This window comes from Triturus cristatus, chromosome 4_1, assembly GCF_964204655.1.
Source record: "Triturus cristatus chromosome 4_1, aTriCri1.1, whole genome shotgun sequence".
Lineage (NCBI taxonomy): Eukaryota > Metazoa > Chordata > Amphibia > Caudata > Salamandridae > Triturus > Triturus cristatus.
In genome coordinates this window covers 3,053,843-3,071,380 of record NC_140585.1, presented here as the reverse complement: position 1 = coordinate 3,071,380, position 17,538 = coordinate 3,053,843, and the positions used below count along the sequence as shown (strand labels likewise).

General features: G+C 57.5%; 1 protein-coding gene across 2 annotated transcripts in view; it reads right to left on the bottom strand.

The window, feature by feature from the left end:
• The window catches only part of LOC146839254 (uncharacterized), a 54,767-nt gene extending 42,348 nt beyond the window's left edge, over window positions 1–12,419 (bottom strand). Inside the window, exon 1 of one of the 2 annotated variants that reach the window (XM_085651298.1) lies at window positions 12,209–12,419. The gene's annotated coding sequence lies outside the window, so the exon portion shown is untranslated. The remainder of the gene's footprint in view (window positions 1–12,208) is intronic. The other variant, XM_085651299.1, reaches the window with a different exon arrangement.
• Window positions 12,420–17,538: the final 5,119 nt, after the last annotated feature.

The following is a 17,538-nucleotide window of genomic DNA, read 5'->3' as shown; positions in this document are numbered from 1 at the left end:
TGCAGCGACCAGCAATGCAGCACCCCAGGTAGTGCAGTGACCAGCAGTGCAGCACCCCAGGTAGTGCAGCGCCCCAATTAGTGCAGCGACCGGCAGTGCAGCACCCCTGGTAGTGCAGTGACTGGCAGAGCAGCACCCCTGGAAGCAATGCAGCGCCCCAGATAGTGCAGTGACCGGCAATACAGCCCCCCAGGTAGTGCAGTGACAGGCAATGCAGCGCCCCGTGCAGTGCAGTGACCAGTAGTGCAGCGCCCCATGTAGTGCAGCACCCCAGCTAGTGCAGTGACCTGCAGTGTAGCACCCCAGGTAGAGCAGTGACCTGCAGTGCCCAGCAATGCAGCACCCCAGGTAGTGCAGTGACCAGCAGTGCAGTGCCCCAGGTAGTGCAGTGACCTGCAGTGTAGCGCCCCAGGTAGTGCAGCGCCCCAGGTAGTGCAGAGACCTGCAGTGCAGCGCCCCAGGTAGTGCAGCGCCCCAGGTAGTACAGTGACCTGCAGTGCAGTGCCCCAGGTAGTACAGTGACCTGCAGTGCAGCGCCCAGGTAGTGCAGCACCCCAGGTAGTGCAGTGACCTGCAGTGCAGCACCCCAGGTAGTGCAGTGACCTGCAGTGCAGCACCCCAGGTAGTGCAGTGACCAGCAGTGCAGCGCCCCTGTTAGTGCAGTGACCTGCAGTGTAGCGCTCCAGGTAGTGCAGCAACCAGCTGTACAGCGGCCCTGGTAGTGCAGCGAACAGCAATGCAGCTACCAGCAGTGCAGCGCCCCTGGTAGCGCAGCGACCAGCTGTACAGCTGCCCTGGTAGTGCAACAACCAGCAGTGCAGCTCCCCTGGTAGTGCTGCCACCAGCAGTGCAGCGCCCCTGATAGTGCTGCGACCAGCTGTACAGCGGCCCTGGTATTTCAGCGACCACCAGTGCAGCTCCCCTGGTAGTGCAGCGACCAGCAGTGCAGCGCCCCTGATAGTGCTGCGACCAGCTATACAGCGGCCCTGGTAGTGCAGCGGCCAGCTGTGCAGCGGCCCAGGTAGTGCAGCAAACAGCAGTGCAGCGCCCCAGGTAGTGCAGTGACCAGTAGTGCAGCGCCCCAGGTAGTGCAGCGACCTGCAGTGTAGCGCCCTAGGTAGTGCAGTGACCAGCAGTGCAGCGCCCCAGGTAGTACAGTGACCTGCAGTGCAGCGCCCCAGGTAGTACAGTGACCTGCAGTGCAGCGCCCCAGGTAGTGCAGTGACCTGCAGTGCAGCGCCCCAGGTAGTGCAGTGCCCTGCAGTGCAGCGTCCCAGGTAGCGCAGTGAGCTACAGTGCAGTGACGCATTCCAGGTAGTTCAGTGACTAGCAGTGCAGCACCCCAGGTAGCGCAGTGACCAGCAGTGCAGCACCCCAGGTAGTGCAGTGACCAGCAGTGCAGCGCCCCAGGTAGTGCAGCAACCAGCTGTACAGCGGCCCTGGTAGTGCAGCGAACAGCAATGCAGCCACCAGCAGTGCAGCGCCCCTGGTAGCGCAGCGACCAGCTGTACAGCTGCCCTGGTAGTGCAACAACCAGCTGTGCAGCTCCCCTGGTAGTGCAGCAAACAGCAGTGCAGCGCCCCTGGTAGTGCAGCAAACAGCAGTGCAGCTCCCTAGGCGGTGTAGAGACCTGCAGTGCAGTGCCCCAGGTAGTGCAGTGACCAGCAGTGCAGTACCCCAGGAAGTGCAGCGACCAGTAGTGCAGTGTCCCAGGTAGTGCAGTGACCTGCAGTGTACCACCCGAGGTAGTGCAGTGACCAGCAGTGCAGTGCCCAGCAATGCAGCGCTCCAGGTAGTGCAGTGACCTGCAGTGCAGTGCCCCAGGTAGTGCAGCACCCCAGGTAGTGCCGTGACCTGCAGTGCAGTGCCCCAGGTAGTGCAGCGCCCCAGGTAGTACAGTGACCTGCAGTGTAGCACCCCAGGTAGTGCAATGACCTGCAGTGCAGTGCCCCAGCTAGTGCAGTGACCTGCAGTGTAGCACCCCAGGTAGTGCAGTGACCTGCAGTGCCCAGCAATGCAGCACCCCAGGTAGTGCAGTGACCAGCAGTGCAGTGCAGTGCCCCAGGTAGTGCAGTGACCTGCAGTGTAACGCCCCAGGTAGTGCAGCGCCCCAGGTAGTGCAGAGACCTGCAGTGCAGCGCCCCAGGTAGTGCAACGCCCCAGGTAGTACAGTGACCTGCAGTGCAGCGCCCCAGGTAGTACAGTGACCTGCAGTGCAGCGCCCAGGTAGTGCAGCGCCCCAGGTAGTGCAGTGACCTGCAGTGCAGCGCCCCAGGTAGTGCAGTGACCTGTAGTGCAGCACCCCAGGTAGTGCAGTGACCAGCAGTGCAGCGCCCCTGTTAGTGCAGTGACCTGCAGTGTAGCGCTCCAGGTAGTGCAGCAACCAGCTGTACAGCGGCCCTGGTAGTGCAGCGAACAGCAATGCAGCTACCAGCAGTGCAGTGCCCCAGGTAGCGCAGCGACCAGCTGTACAGCTGCCCTGGTAGTGCAACAACCAGCTGTGCAGCTCCCCTGGTAGTGCAGCAAACAGCAGTGCAGCGCCCCTGGTAGTGCAGCAAACAGCAGTGCAGCTCCCTAGGCGGTGTAGAGACCTGCAGTGCAGTGCCCCAGGTAGTGCAGTGACCAGCAGTGCAGCACCCCAGGAAGTGCAGCGACCAGTAGTGCAGTGTCCCAGGTAGTGCAGTGACCTGCAGTGTACCACCCGAGGTAGTGCAGTGACCAGCAGTGCAGTGCCCAGCAATGCAGCGCTCCAGGTAGTGCAGTGACCTGCAGTGCAGTGCCCCAGGTAGTGCAGCACCCCAGGTAGTGCCGTGACCTGCAGTGCAGTGCCCCAGGTAGTGCAGCGCCCCAGGTAGTACAGTGACCTGCAGTGTAGCACCCCAGGTAGTGCAATGACCTGCAGTGCAGTGCCCCAGCTAGTGCAGTGACCTGCAGTGTAGCACCCCAGGTAGTGCAGTGACCTGCAGTGCCCAGCAATGCAGCACCCCAGGTAGTGCAGTGACCAGCAGTGCAGTGCAGTGCCCCAGGTAGTGCAGTGACCTGCAGTGTAGCGCCCCAGGTAGTGCAGCGCCCCAGGTAGTGCAGAGACCTGCAGTGCAGCGCCCCAGGTAGTGCAGCGCCCCAGGTAGTACAGTGACCTGCAGTGCAGTGCCCCAGGTAGTACAGTGACCTGCAGTGCAGCGCCCAGGTAGTGCAGCGCCCCAGGTAGTGCAGTGACCTGCAGTGCAGCGCCCCAGGTAGTGCAGTGACCTGCAGTGCAGCACCCCAGGTAGTGCAGTGACCAGCAGTGCAGCGCCCCTGTTAGTGCAGTGACCTGCAGTGTAGCGCTCCAGGTAGTGCAGCAACCAGCTGTACAGCGGCCCTGGTAGTGCAGCGAACAGCAATGCAGCTACCAGCAGTGCAGTGCCCCAGGTAGCGCAGCGACCAGCTGTACAGCTGCCCTGGTAGTGCGACAACCAGCAGTGCAGCTCCCCTGGTAGTGCTGCCACCAGCAGTGCAGCGCCCCTGATAGTGCTGCGACCAGCTGTATAGCGGCCCTGGTATTTCAGCGACCACCAGTGCAGCTCCCCTGGTAGTGCTGCGACCAGCAGTGCAGCACCCCTGATAGTGCTGCGACCAGCTGTACAGCGGCCCTGGTAGTGCAGCGGCCAGCTGTGCAGCAGCCCGGGTAGTGCAGCAAACAGCAGTGCAGCGCCCCAGGTAGTGCAGTGACCAGTAGTGCAGCGCCCCAGGTAGTGCAGCGACCTGCAGTGTAGCGCCCCAGGTAGTGCAGTGACCAGCAGTGCAGCGCCCCAGGTAGTGCAGTGACCAGCAGTGCAGCATCCCAGGTAGTACAGTGACCTGCAGTGCAGTGCCCCAGGTAGTGCAGTGACCTGCAGTGCAGCGCCCCAGGTAGTGCAGCGCCCCAGGTAGTGCAGTGACCTGCAGTGCAGCGCCCCAGGTAGTGCAGTGCCCTGCAGTGCAGCGTCCCAGGTAGCGCAGTGAGCTACAGTGCAGTGACGCATTCCAGGTTGTTCAGTGACTAGCAGTGCAGCACCCCAGGTAGTGCAGTGACCAGCAGTGCAGCACTCCAGGTAGTGCAGTGACCAGCAGTGCAGCGCCCCTGGTAGCGCAGCGACCAGCTGTACAGCTGCCCTGGTAGTGCAACGACCAGCTGTGCAGCTCCCCTGGTAGTGCAGCGCCCCTGGTAGTGCAGCAAACAGCAGTGCAGCTCCCTAGGCAGTGCAGAGACCTGCAGTGCAATGCCCCAGGTAGTGCAGTGACCAGCAGTGCAGCGCCCCAGGTAGTGCAGCGACCAGTAGTGCAGTGTCCCAAGTAGTGCAGTGACCTGCAGTGTACCGCCCCAGGTAGTGCACTGACCAGCAGTGCAGTGCCCAGCAATGCAGCACCCCAGGTAGTGCAGTGACCAGCAGTGGAGCGCCCCAGGTAGTCCAGTGACCTGCAGTGCAGCGCCCCAGGTAGTGCAGCACCCCAGGTGGTGCCGTGACCTGCAGTGCAGTGCCCCAGGTAGTGCAGCACCCCAGGTAGTACAGTGACCTGCAGTGTAGCACCCCAGGTAGTGCAGTGACCTGCAGTGCAGTGCCCCAGCTAGTGCCGTGACCTGCAGTGTAGCGCCCCAGGTAGTGCAGTGACCTGCTGTGCCCAGCAATGCAGCACCCCAGGTTGTGCAGTGACCAGCAGTGCAGTGCAGTGCCCCAGGTAGTGCAGTGACCTGCAGTGTAGCGCCCCAGGTAGTGCAGCGCCCCAGGTAGTGCAGAGACCTGCAGTGCAGCGCCCCAGGTAGTGCAGCACCCCAGGTAGTACAGTGACCTGCAGTGCAGCGCCCCAGGTAGTACAGTGACCTGCAGTGCAGCGCCCAGGTAGTGCAGCGCCCCAGGTAGTGCAGTGACCTGCAGTGCAGCACCCCAGGTAGTGCAGTGACCTGTAGTGCAGCACCCCAGGCAGTGCAGTGACCAGCAGTGCAGCGCCCCTGTTAGTGCAGTGACCAGCAGTGCAGCGCTCCAGGTAGTGCAGCAACCAGCTGTACAGCGGCCCTGGTAGTGCAGCGAACAGCAATGCAGCTACCAGCAGTGCAGCGCCCCTGGTAGCGCAGCGACCAGCAGTGCAGCTCCCCTGGTAGTGCTGCCACCAGCAGTGCAGCGCCCCTGATAGTGCTGCGACCAGCTGTACAGCGGCCCTGGTATTTCAGCGACCACCAATGCAGCTCCCCTGGTAGTGATGCGACCAGCAGTGCAGCGCCCCTGATAGTGCTGCGACCAGCTGTACAGCGGCCCTGGTAGTGCAGCGGCCAGCTGTGCAGCGGCCCTGGTAGTGCAGCAAACAGCAGTGCAGCGCCCCAGGTAGTGCAGTGACCAGTAGTGCAGCGCCCCAGGTAGTGCAGCGACCTGCAGTGTAGCGCCCCAGGTAGTGCAGTGACCAGCAGTGCAGCGCCCCAGGTAGTGCAGTGACCAGCAGTGCAGCACCCCAGGTAGTACAGTGACCTGCAGTGCAGTGCCCCAGGTAGTGCAGTGACCTGCAGTGCAGCGCCCCAGGTAGTGCAGCGCACCAGGTAGTGCAGTGACCTGCAGTGCAGCGCCCCAGGTAGTGCAGTGCCCCAGGTAGTGCAGTGCCCTGCAGTGCAGCGTCCCAGGTAGCGCAGTGAGCTACAGTGCAGTGACGCATTCCAGGTAGTTCAGTGACTAGCAGTGCAGCAACCCAGGTAGTGCAGTGACCAGCAGTGCAGCACCCCAGGTAGTGCAGTGACCAGCGGTGCAGCGCCCCAGGTAGTGCAGCAACCTGCTGTACAGCGGCCCTGGTAGTGCAGCGAACAGCAATGCAGCCACCAGCAGTGCAGCGCCCCTGGTAGCGCAGCGACCAGCTGTACAGCTGCCCTGGTAGTGCAACAACCAGCTGTGCAGCTCCCCTGGTAGTGCAGCAAACAGCAGTGCAGCGCCCCTGGTAGTGCAGCAAACAGCAGTGCAGCTCCCTAGGCAGTGCAGAGACCTGCAGTGCAGTGCCCCAGGTAGTGCAGTGACCAGCAGTGCAGCGCCCCAGGTAGTGCAGCGACCAGTAGTGCAGTGTCCCAGGTAGTGCAGTGACCTGCAGTGCAGTGCCCAGCAATGCAGCACCCCAGGTAGTGCAGTGACCAGCAGTGCAGCACCCCAGGTAGTGCAGTGACCTGCAGTGCAGCGCCCCAGGTAGTGCAGCACCCCAGGTAGTGCCGTGACCTGCAGTGCAGTGCAGCGCCCCAGGTAGTGCAGTGCCCCAGGTAGTACAGTGACCTGCAGTGCAGTACCCCAGGTAGTGCAGTGACCTGCAGTGCAGCGCCCCAGGTAGTGCAGTGACCTGCAGTGCAGTGACCTGCAGTGCAGTGACCTGCAGTGCAGCACCCCAGGTAGCGCAGTGAGCTGCAGTGCAGTGACTTGCAGTGTAGCGCCCCAGGTAGTGCAGTGACCAGCAGTGCAGCGCCCCAGGTAGTGCAGTGACCAGCAGTGCAGCGCTCCAGGTAGTGCAGTGACCAGCAGTGCAGCGCCCCAGGTAGTGCAGTGACCAGCAGTGCAGCGCCCCTGGTAGTGCAGTGACCTGCAGTGCAGCGCCCCAAGTAGTGTAGTGACCAGCAGTGCAGCGCCCCAGGTAGTGCAGTGACCAGCTGAGCAGTGACCAGCAGTGCAGCTCCCCAGGTAGTGCAGTGACCAGCAGTGCAGCGCCCTAGGTAGTGCAGTGACCAGCAGTGCAGTGCCCCAGGTAGTGCAGTGACCTGCAGTGTAGCGCCCCAGGTAGTGCAGTGATCAGCAGTGCAGCGCCCAGCAGTGCAGTGCCCCAGCTAGTGCAGTGACCTGCAGTGTAGCACCCCAGGTAGTGCAGTGACCTGCAGTGCCCAGCAATGCAGCACCCCAGGTAGTGCAGTGACCAGCAATGCAGTGCAGTGCCCCAGGTAGTGCAGTGACCTGCAGTGTAGCGCCCCAGGTAGTGCAGCGCCCCAGGTAGTGCAGAGACCTGCAGTGCAGCGCCCCAGGTAGTGCAGCGCCCCAGGTAGTACAGTGACCTGCAGTGCAGCGCCCCAGGTAGTACAGTGACCTGCAGTGCAGCGCCCAGGTAGTGCAGCGCCCCAGGTAGTGCAGTGACCTGCAGTGCAGCGCCCCAGGTAGTGCAGTGACCTGCAGTGCAGCACCCCAGGTAGTGCAGTGACCAGCAGTGCAGCGCCCCTGTTAGTGCAGTGACCTGCAGTGTAGCGCTCCAGGTAGTGCAGCAACCAGCTGTACAGCGGCCCTGGTAGTGCAGCGAACAGCAATGCAGCTACCAGCAGTGCAGTGCCCCAGGTAGCGCAGCGACCAGCTGTACAGCTGCCCTGGTAGTGCGACAACCAGCAGTGCAGCTCCCCTGGTAGTGCTGCCACCAGCAGTGCAGCGCCCCTGACAGTGCTGCGACCAGCTGTATAGCGGCCCTGGTATTTCAGCGACCACCAGTGCAGCTCCCCTGGTAGTGCTGCGACCAGCAGTGCAGCACCCCTGATAGTGCTGCGACCAGCTGTACAGCGGCCCTGGTAGTGCAGCGGCCAGCTGTGCAGCAGCCCGGGTAGTGCAGCAAACAGCAGTGCAGCGCCCCAGGTAGTGCAGTGACCAGTAGTGCAGCGCCCCAGGTAGTGCAGCGACCTGCAGTGTAGCACCCCAGGTAGTGCAGTGACCAGCAGTGCCCCAGGTAGTGCAGTGACCAGCAGTGCAGCATCCCAGGTAGTACAGTGACCTGCAGTGCAGTGCCCCAGGTAGTGCAGTGACCTGCAGTGCAGTGCCCCAGGTAGTGCAGTGACCTGCAGTGCAGCGCCCCAGGTAGTGCAGTGCCCTGCAGTGCAGCGTCCCAGGTAGCGCAGTGAGCTACAGTGCAGTGACGCATTCCAGGTTGTTCAGTGACTAGCAGTGCAGCACCCCAGGTAGTGCAGTGACCAGCAGTGCAGCACTCCAGGTAGTGCAGTGACCAGCAGTGCAGCGCCCCTGGTAGCGCAGCGACCAGCTGTACAGCTGCCCTGGTAGTGCAACGACCAGCTGTGCAGCTCCCCTGGTAGTGCAGCGCCCCTGGTAGTGCAGCAAACAGCAGTGCAGCTCCCTAGGCAGTGCAGAGACCTGCAGTGCAATGCCCCAGGTAGTGCAGTGACCAGCAGTGCAGCGCCCCAGGTAGTGCAGCGACCAGTAGTGCAGTGTCCCAGGTAGTGCAGTGACCTGCAGTGTACCGCCCCAGGTAGTGCAGTGACCAGCAGTGCAGTGCCCAGCAATGCAGCACCCCAGGTAGTGCAGTGACCAGCAGTGGAGCGCCCCAGGTAGTCCAGTGACCTGCAGTGCAGCGCCCCAGGTAGTGCAGCACCCCAGGTGGTGCCGTGACCTGCAGTGCAGTGCCCCAGGTAGTGCAGCACCCCAGGTAGTACAGTGACCTGCAGTGTAGCACCCCAGGTAGTGCAGTGACCTGTAGTGCAGTGCCCCAGCTAGTGCCGTGACCTGCAGTGTAGCGCCCCAGGTAGTGCAGTGACCTGCTGTGCCCAGCAATGCAGCACCCCAGGTTGTGCAGTGACCAGCAGTGCAGTGCAGTGCCCCAGGTAGTGCAGTGACCTGCAGTGTAGCGCCCCAGGTAGTGCAGCGCCCCAGGTAGTGCAGAGACCTGCAGTGCAGCGCCCCAGGTAGTGCAGCACCCCAGGTAGTACAGTGACCTGCAGTGCAGCGCCCCAGGTAGTACAGTGACCTGCAGTGCAGCGCCCAGGTAGTGCAGCGCCCCAGGTAGTGCAGTGACCTGCAGTGCAGCACCCCAGGTAGTGCAGTGACCTGTAGTGCAGCACCCCAGGAAGTGCAGTGACCAGCAGTGCAGCGCCCCTGTTAGTGCAGTGACCAGCAGTGCAGCGCTCCAGGTAGTGCAGCAACCAGCTGTACAGCGGCCCTGGTAGTGCAGCGAACAGCAATGCAGCTACCAGCAGTGCAGTGCCCCTGGTAGCGCAGCGACCAGCAGTGCAGCTCCCCTGGTAGTGCTGCCACCAGCAGTGCAGCGCCCCTGATAGTGCTGCGACCAGCTGTACAGCGGCCCTGGTATTTCAGCGACCACCAGTGCAGCTCCCCTGGTAGTGATGCGACCAGCAGTGCAGCGCCCCTGATAGTGCTGCGACCAGCTGTACAGCGGCCCTGGTAGTGCAGCGGCCAGCTGTGCAGCGGCCCTGGTAGTGCAGCAAACAGCAGTGCAGCGCCCCAGGTAGTGCAGTGACCAGTAGTGCAGCGCCCCAGGTAGTGCAGCGACCTGCAGTGTAGCGCCCCAGGTAGTGCAGTGACCAGCAGTGCAGCGCCCCAGGTAGTGCAGTGACCAGCAGTGCAGCACCCCAGGTAGTACAGTGACCTGCAGTGCAGCGCCCCAGGTAGTGCAGTGACCTGCAGTGCAGCGCCCCAGGTAGTGCAGCGCACCAGGTAGTGCAGTGACCTGCAGTGCAGCGCCCCAGGTAGTGCAGTGCCCCAGGTAGTGCAGTGCCCTGCAGTGCAGCGTCCCAGGTAGCGCAGTGAGCTACAGTGCAGTGACGCATTCCAGGTAGTTCAGTGACTAGCAGTGCAGCAACCCAGGTAGTGCAGTGACCAGCAGTGCAGCACCCCAGGTAGTGCAGTGACCAGCGGTGCAGCGCCCCAGGTAGTGCAGCAACCTGCTGTACAGCGGCCCTGGTAGTGCAGCGAACAGCAATGCAGCCACCAGCAGTGCAGCGCCCCTGGTAGCGCAGCGACCAGCTGTACAGCTGCCCTGGTAGTGCAACAACCAGCTGTGCAGCTCCCCTGGTAGTGCAGCAAACAGCAGTGCAGCGCCCCTGGTAGTGCAGCAAACAGCAGTGCAGCTCCCTAGGCAGTGCAGAGACCTGCAGTGCAGTGCCCCAGGTAGTGCAGTGACCAGCAGTGCAGCGCCCCAGGTAGTGCAGCGACCAGTAGTGCAGTGTCCCAGGTAGTGCAGTGACCTGCAGTGCAGTGCCCAGCAATGCAGCACCCCAGGTAGTGCAGTGACCAGCAGTGCAGCACCCCAGGTAGTGCAGTGACCTGCAGTGCAGCGCCCCAGGTAGTGCAGCACCCCAGGTAGTGCCGTGACCTGCAGTGCAGTGCAGCGCCCCAGGTAGTACAGTGACCTGCAGTGCAGTACCCCAGGTAGTGCAGTGACCTGCAGTGCAGTGCCCCAGGTAGTGCAGTGACCTGCAGTGCAGTGACCTGCAGTGCAGTGACCTGCAGTGCAGCACCCCAGGTAGCGCAGTGAGCTGCAGTGCAGTGACTTGCAGTGTAGCGCCCCAGGTAGTGCAGTGACCAGCAGTGCAGCGCCCCAGGTAGTGCAGTGACCAGCAGTGCAGCGCTCCAGGTAGTGCAGTGACCAGCAGTGCAGCGCCCCTGGTAGTGCAGTGACCTGCAGTGCAGCGCCCCAAGTAGTGTAGTGACCAGCAGTGCAGCGCCCCAGGTAGTGCAGTGACCAGCTGAGCAGTGACCAGCAGTGCAGCGCCCCAGGTAGTGCAGTGACCAGCAGTGCAGCGCCCTAGGTAGTGCAGTGACCAGCAGTGCAGTGCCCCAGGTAGTGCAGTGACCTGCAGTGTAGCGCCCCAGGTAGTGCAGTGATCAGCAGTGCAGCACCCAGCAGTGCAGCGCCCCTGGTAGTGCAGTGACCAGCAGTGCAGCGCCCCAGGTAGTACAGTGACCTGCATTGCAGCGCCCCAGGTAGTGCAGTGACCTGCAGTGCAGCGCCCCAGGTAGTGCAGTGCCCCAGGTAGTGCAGTGTCCCAGGTACGCAGTGAGCTACAGTGCAGTGACTTGCAGTGTAGCGTTCCAGGTAGTTCAGTGACTAGCATTGCAGCACCCCAGGTAGTGCAGTGGCCAGCAGTGCAGCACCCCAGGTAGTGCAGTGACCAGCAGTGCAGCGCCCCTGGTAGTGCAGTGACCAGCAGTGCAGCGCCCCTGGTAGCGCAGCGACCAGCTGTACAGGTGCCCTGGTAGTGCAACGACCAGCAGCGCAGCTCCCCTGGTAGTGCTGCCACCAGCAGTGCAGAGCCCCTAATAGTGCTGCGACCAGCTGTACAGCGGCACTGGTATTTCAGCGACCACCAGTGCAGCTCCCCTGGTAGTGCAGCCACCAGCAGTGCAGCGGCCCTGGTAGTGCAGCGACCAGCAGTGCAGCGGCCCTGGTAGTGCAGCGACCAGCAGTGTAGCGCCACTGGTAGTGCAAACAGCAGTGCAGCGCCCCTGGTAGTGCAGCAAACAGCAGTGCAGCTCCCTAGGCAGTGCAGAGACCTGCAGTGCAGTGCCCCAGGTAGTGCAGTGACCAGCAGTGCAGCGCCCCAGGTAGTGCAGCGACCAGCAGTGCAGCGCCCCAGGTAGTGCAGTGACCTGCAGTGTACCGCCCCAGGTAGTGCAGTGACCTGCAGTGCAGTGACCAGCAGTGCAGCGCCCCAGGTAGTGCAGCACTCCAGGTAGTTCCGTGACCTGCAGTGCAGTGCCCCAGGTAGTGCGGCGCCCCAGGTAGTAGTGACCTGCAGTGCAGCGCCCCAGGTAGTGCAGTGACCTGCAGTGCAGCGCCCCAGGTAGCGCAGTGACCTGCAGTGTAGTGACTTGCAGTGTAGCGCCCCAGGTAGTGCAGTGTCCAGCAGTGCAGCGCCCCAGGTAGTGCAGTGACCAGCTGTGCAGTGACCAGCAGTGCAGCGCTCCAGGTAGTGCAGTGACCAGCAGTGCAGCGCCCCAGGTAGTGCAGTGACCAGCAGTGCAGCGCCCCAGGTAGTGCAGTGACCTGCAGTGTAGGGCCCAAGTAGTGCGGTGACCAGCAGTGCAGCGCCACAGGTAGTGCAGTGACCAGCAGTGCAGCGCCCTAGGTAGTGCAGTGACCACAAGTGCAGCGCCCCAGGTAGTGCAGTGACCTGCAGTGTAGCGCTCCAGGTAGTGCAGTGATCAGCAGTGCAGCGCCCAGCAGTGCAGCGCCCCTGGTAGTGCAGTGACCTGCAGTGCAGCGCCCTAGGTAGTGCAGTGACCTGCAGTGCAGCGCCCCAAGTAGTGCAGTGACCAGCATTGCAGCGCCCCAAGTAGTGCAGCGCTCCAGGTAGTGCAGTGACCTGCAGTGTAGAGTGCATAGGCCTCCCCAGGGCTGGAATTTAACCCCCCCCCCCCCCCCCATAGTAGGGCCCGACTCTCCCCTCCTGGCAGGGGTTCCACCCGGATTATTCCGTCTCGCGCTCCAGACACAGCAGGGTCCTTACCGAGCACAGACCTGCACAGCCGCTCCGGACTCTCCTCCTCCAGTGGCTGATGTGTGGCGCAGCCGGTGAGACACGAAGGAAAAGCCGGAAGTGGTAACCTCTACCGCCGGCGCTGCCTCTGCCGTGCCAGACCTCAAGACGGAAGTGATGTCACCATTATAGAACCGGTGCTAGAGCTCCAGACCTAAAGCCGGAAGTGACCTATTTGAGGACATACTTTGACGTGGGCAGAAACTTCCCCTTCAACTGTTTTTGTGCCGCTGTCCCTCACACTCTCCGTTGGTGTCTGTCTGGATCTGGTGATTCCCTTTTTTCTGAAAATTTAATTTTCCGAGATAGAACTCCATCCTGATGTGTGAGCCAGAAACAGCTTCTGCGCATGCGCTCTGCACTGAAGAACGTGTACTTTTAACGCGTATGCGCAGTATAAGCCGGGACAGGGCTCCACATGTGTAGTGTCCAGAGGTAATACGCCGTGATGCGCATGCGCATTGTTGATCAGTCAATCATGCGCATGCGTACATTCTGCGGGCCAGCACAGTCGGGAAGACCTCAACGTGGCCTCTCACCATAGCCGCCGGCGGGCACTTTTAAAGTGCACAATCGAGGTTAAATCCAGTGAATAAACCAAGGGATGAGGTAACGTTGCAGAAGTTTATTCTGGCACCGCAGCAAGGTTCACAGTTGGTATGCTTCGTTGAAAGACAGAAACTGGAGCGATGCACTTTCAAACATGCTGCCCTGCCAAGTATCACGCATTAAGCGTTAGACTAACGCATTTTTGTGTAGTGATCCGCATCACCGCACTAAAATGCAAAGTCACGCATTCATAGAGCCTTGTGACGTTGCTGACACCAGCTTACGCCGGAGCTGGGAGCGCTGCTATTAGCACTCATCTGGCAGCTCAGTGTATGTGAGACAGTCTAGTCAGAAGTACACTGCTCCGCATCGGTAGTCACGTGACATGACATGGCGTCACGTGACTGCAACATTGTGTCCCTGAATTGCCATGGTGCGATTAGCGGGCGGCAGTTATGCTAAAGTTTCGTTTGGCACAGGCAGCCCACCGTTCCTCGTTGCCTGTGGCTTTCATCATGCAAATACGTCCCTGCGACCGGACGGCTGCTGCAGACTCGTCGTCCCTTGGATCTCCGTCACTGACACTCAGGTCAGTAATATCGGACTTGGAAAATATTTAATTTTAGAGCATCACTGAGCAGCGTTCCGCTCAGCTGACGCATCACGATACGCTGGTAACCACTTACCGCCGACTGGTGGTGAGCGTCGACCAAACAAACAGGCTGAGAATATAGCCTTTCTCTAAGTTTGTTTATCTCATCAAGGGCCTAGGCCGCCAAGGCTCTGTGGCATTGCAGGCTGCGGATATCAGCGGTGGGAGGGGCAGGAGCTGAGGGGATTTCTCAAGGAGTGCGAGACACGAGACTGTAGTCAGTTGCTGCTACATGTTCTATCCTGAAAGAAGCTCCTCTGACTGCGCTCTGAGTTGCGCTTGAGTTAAGGTGCACTGAAAGGACAAGCACGTAAAAAAAGTCAAGCTGCAGCAACTCAAACTAGCGTCATGATTATTTACTTCTGCACAGTCAGTCCTCTTACAGTAGGACCGGCAGCCGGAGACTCATCGCGGCCGTGGCACACATTTACTTAGTGCTCATTCTCAATATATTTAATTTGAAGCTGAGCGTGCGTCAGCATGAGCATGTAGCTCACTGCTCGTGTCCTAGGCTACCTGAAATGGCGCCTCTAAAGGCTGGGCAGCGAGGTAATCTACAATGGCTCTAGATAACTGATTTATATTATAGCAGCTGAGATCTTTTACCGCATAATACGATGACTAATGGGAACAAAACTAAAGTACTGCTTAGGATAACTCCTGAAATAGGTTAGCACCCTTCCATTCTTGGTGCTTTATAACACTTTATAGATCTTCTTAGGGTCTAATTAGTGATATTTATATATTTACCTCTTCTTAATTGCTTGATTTTGCACGCGAGAAAGTGTCAATCCTAGTTGTTGAAATGTCACTCATAATTACACTGAAATTATGAAAATGTCACACTTAGCAATCTGAAACTTTGGCAGCTATGAACATAAACTTGTTTGGAAGTGCGCATGCTAAGAATACACAGCATGCAAATACAGAATTAAGAATGAATAACAATTGTAATAGGCATAAAGGAAATACTGTACAGGAGAAAACAATGTGAACATTTGGTAATGCAGCTCTTTACATCATCTCCCTTACATAAAAGAAAAAGGAGAATCCTGCGAAGAAAAACATGTTAAAATTAAGACATATACAAATCTTTAAATCTTGCAGGAATAGAACAATTGCGCTGCAATCTTTGAGAACCTGAAAAAGAAGATGTTGAATGTGAAACGCTGGCTTGAGCCTCTTGTATATTGTTTGAGATATTGTTGGTAATGTCAGAGGATGCAATATCAGAGAGAGCACCTAACGGAAAATATGAACAATCAGAATCATTCTCAACAAGCATTTACAATGCAATGGTCTCGGCATTGTTAAAGTTAGAGCTATTGTCACTGCTCATGACATTTTTTTTGTTAATGTTTTTGTTTTTTAAACATTTAAAGAAACGCCATTGTTATTTACAATGTCAATAGCTTAATCTATCTCAAATGCGAGACCTATTGCATTTGCACCCACACACAGAGCCACACACACAAAGCCACCCACAAACACAGAGCCACCCACACAGAGCTATTCACATAGAGCAACCCACACACAAATAGAGCCACCCACACAGAGCCACCCACACACAAACAGAGCCACCCACGCATAGAGCCACCTACAAAAAAGCCACCCACACAGAGCAACACACACAGAGGCACACACATATACACACACACACATAGAGCCTCCCACACACACACAGAGCCCCACATACATACACAGAGCCGCATACACATACACACACAGCCACACGCACACACATACAGAACCACACACACACATAGATATTGACACATACACATTAATCTTGGGAGCCAAAGCAGAAGTGGCACCGTTGTTTCTAGATCTTTGCATTTATCACTAAAAATTAAGCATGACTTTTCCTATTGGTTGCTGCTCAGAGCCTTAATGAGGTTTTGGAAGTGTGCGGTTGAAGGTCAACTAGGTGGCAGGAGAATGACGTCAGAGAGAGTCTCCTAGGGGTGCTCGGAGAAGAGCGTTAGAAAGAAAGTGAAACCGATAGAAAACATTCATCTGGACCCTCGTTAGAGACTTACTCCTCTTAGCCCAGGCACAAAACACTAGCTTTTATCTTGAAATAACTAGGCGTTGCAGTATGTTACCAATGGAGCAATAATGCATGCAAAACGAGTAACACTCACTATTGTTTAACTCAAGTGTTTTAATCTAACACAACAACAAAGCTGCTTGTCACAAATGTTATTTGCACAAAGAGGTTTGTGCTTCCAGCACTAATACATAGGTTTAAATGATGTCACAGGACAATGTAACCTTAGCTGGGGAGGCGCTGTTACTAGCTCCGCGATGTCCCTTTGGCACCAGCTTCAATTAGCCCATCTATTGCCGGCAATTTAATAGCGCTAAAATGCTACCGCGCAATGTCGACGTCTTAGGTGCTACAGGCAGCGACATTGAGCCCTGAAAAATAAAACACACAGACCGCCCCCACCGTCCCCTGTTTGGGTTGAAGATGCGGAGCTGCACTACGTCAGTTCCTGGAGCAATATATATGTAGTGTGCGCGCGCCGGGAAGAAGACATTCTGGGGAAGCTGGTGGCGGAGGACGCGGGGGTCGGGGCGGGCTGAGTGTAGATAGTGAACTGGGACTTGGAGGCGGAAGGAGTAGAGGGTAAAAGGAACTAACAGTGAAGAAACTCACGAGGCAATGAGTTTTAGGTGAACCGGACGCTCATTGGAGATAAAAGACGGTAATACTGAAAAATACAACGGTGTATTACACTCGCGAAAACCGACAAGTGAAGTAGAAAATACAATAGTGGTACCGACACTTACCCAAATGGCGTTTCGAAAACGAATTAACTGTCTCTGGTTTAACGAGAGTGCCTGTGTTTGCCCGTGTGTACAGAAAGATTATTAAAAAATGCGTCAGACGCCGGGACACCACCGCCTTTCTCCGAGGCAAAGCAGAAATGCCTCGGAGAAAGGCAGCGGCGGTTTCGGATTCGGGGGCGTGTTTTGCTGTTACCTCCTCTTGCCATTGGCTGGAGGAGATAATTAGACTTTCTGCAAAAAACACGCCCCTCGATCTGAAAAGGACGGGGCCTGATCGGAGTGACGGGACCTCTTCTCCAATGGCTGGCCAGCATTGAAGAGGCCAGCCAATGGAGAACAGGGGAGAAGAGGGGCGGGTTCAAGCCCCTCTTCTCCAAGTCATTAAATCTCGGATCGAGACTGCGCAAGCGCAGCCTTCGAGCCGAGACCTAAAAATGTTACACTGGTAGTGAGAATCTTGGAGGCTTGAACAGGAGACAATTTAACTAAAACTCTCTTGTTCTACCACCCTTTTTTAAAATCAAGAAACAGTGAACCCTTAGATGTTTTTAACACCTGAACAGGTAAAGAATCTAGAGGCACCTTTTTTAACTCTGTTGAATTTTAATTTAGACCCAATCACCGATTTGAAAATCTTGTGAGGTAAGTGAAAATGTAGAGTCAAAATGTTTCATTTGGACTTTTTGTTGTGTTAAAAAAAAATCATGTCATGTTTATCTTGGCAAGCTAGGCACAGATTATCATCTTTCTTTAAAGTCTTGATCCAGTTCGGAAAAAACCTCCCATTAGGATCTCTCTTCTTGAGAAGTCTGAACGGTGAAATACCTGTGGTGGAGTGTGGGGTAATAATATATGACCAAATCTTTTTTCTAAGGACAGGTTCAACTGAAAAATTGCAGGTAATAGCAGATTGTATACCTTCCTTAATAAACCTATTCATTCTTTCTATGAGACCATTTGAGGAAGGAGAATACAAAGCAACTTTGAGATGCTTTATGTCATGTGCGCTTAGAAACTCTTGCATTGAAGAGGAAGAAAAGTGTGATGCGTTATCAGTAACAATTTCCCTTGGCAAACCCTCAGATTGAAAAACTCTGCTCAGAAAATTAATTACAGATGAAGTATTAGGTGATTCACAAAATTCAAAATCAACCCATTTGGAAAAGTAATGAATAAGGACAATGATATATAGTTTATCATAGGGTAATAAATCAAAAGGCCCAGAAAAATCTATGGCAAGCTTAAACCAAGCGTCTTCCGGAACAGGTACGCAATGAAGAGGAAGTTTAGTAGTCTTCCAGTG